Source organism: Capricornis sumatraensis, chromosome 1 (genome assembly GCF_032405125.1).
Source record: "Capricornis sumatraensis isolate serow.1 chromosome 1, serow.2, whole genome shotgun sequence".
NCBI lineage: Eukaryota > Metazoa > Chordata > Mammalia > Artiodactyla > Bovidae > Capricornis > Capricornis sumatraensis.
In genome coordinates, this window is record NC_091069.1 from 7,458,127 (window position 1) to 7,458,919 (window position 793).

Genomic DNA, 793 nt, shown 5'->3' on the forward strand with positions numbered 1-793 from the left:
TCCTTCCCCGGCGCCCGCGCAACCAACCTCTGGGCCGCCGGGGGCGTGGTCTCACGCTGGGCCAGCCTTCTTTTGGCCAATGAGCGTCGCCGATCTCTTCTGCACCGCCCCGGCCTCTGGGCAATTGGGCAGGTCACGTGACAACACTAGCTCCACCTCTCCTCTCCCTCTGTTCCGCCCCCTAAGTGCGGTTGAGGCGCGGAAGTAATTTTTTTTCTCTCCTGTGATTGGCCATCGGGATTAGATTGACCCGGGTGCCTAAGTGGAGGCGGGGCCGCCCTTAAAGGGATAAGGGGGAACAATCAAGTTTCGAAGGGGCTTTAAAGAAAGAACCGGCGGCCGTCTGAGCCCTTTATATTTAGTTCCTCTGCCGCCACGGTCCCCACCCAGACAAGTCCTTCCCGCCCTTCGAGCGCCCTCTTTCCAATGCAACTGCCTCAGAAACTTCCTACAGCATCCTTCTGAGCACTTGCCACTCTCCTTTTTTGGGAGCCGTTTGCTAAAGTGCCACGCCTCCTTTACCAGACCGAAATCGTCTCCCTGAGAGTTGTTTCGGTTCTGAGCGCCCAGCTGTGCTTTGCGCTGAGCACTGGGTTTGGTATCATGCCGATCTGAGTTGGAATCAAGTTCTGTCACTCCCATGGACCGCGGAGCCTGGTAGGTTACCGTCCATGGGGTCGCAAAGAGTCGGACACGACTGAGCGACTTCACTTCACTCTGTCACATCAGCTCTCTGGGGTTTAGTTTCAGGGCGTTAGTCGCTCAGTCGTGTCCGGTTCTTTGCGACCCCATG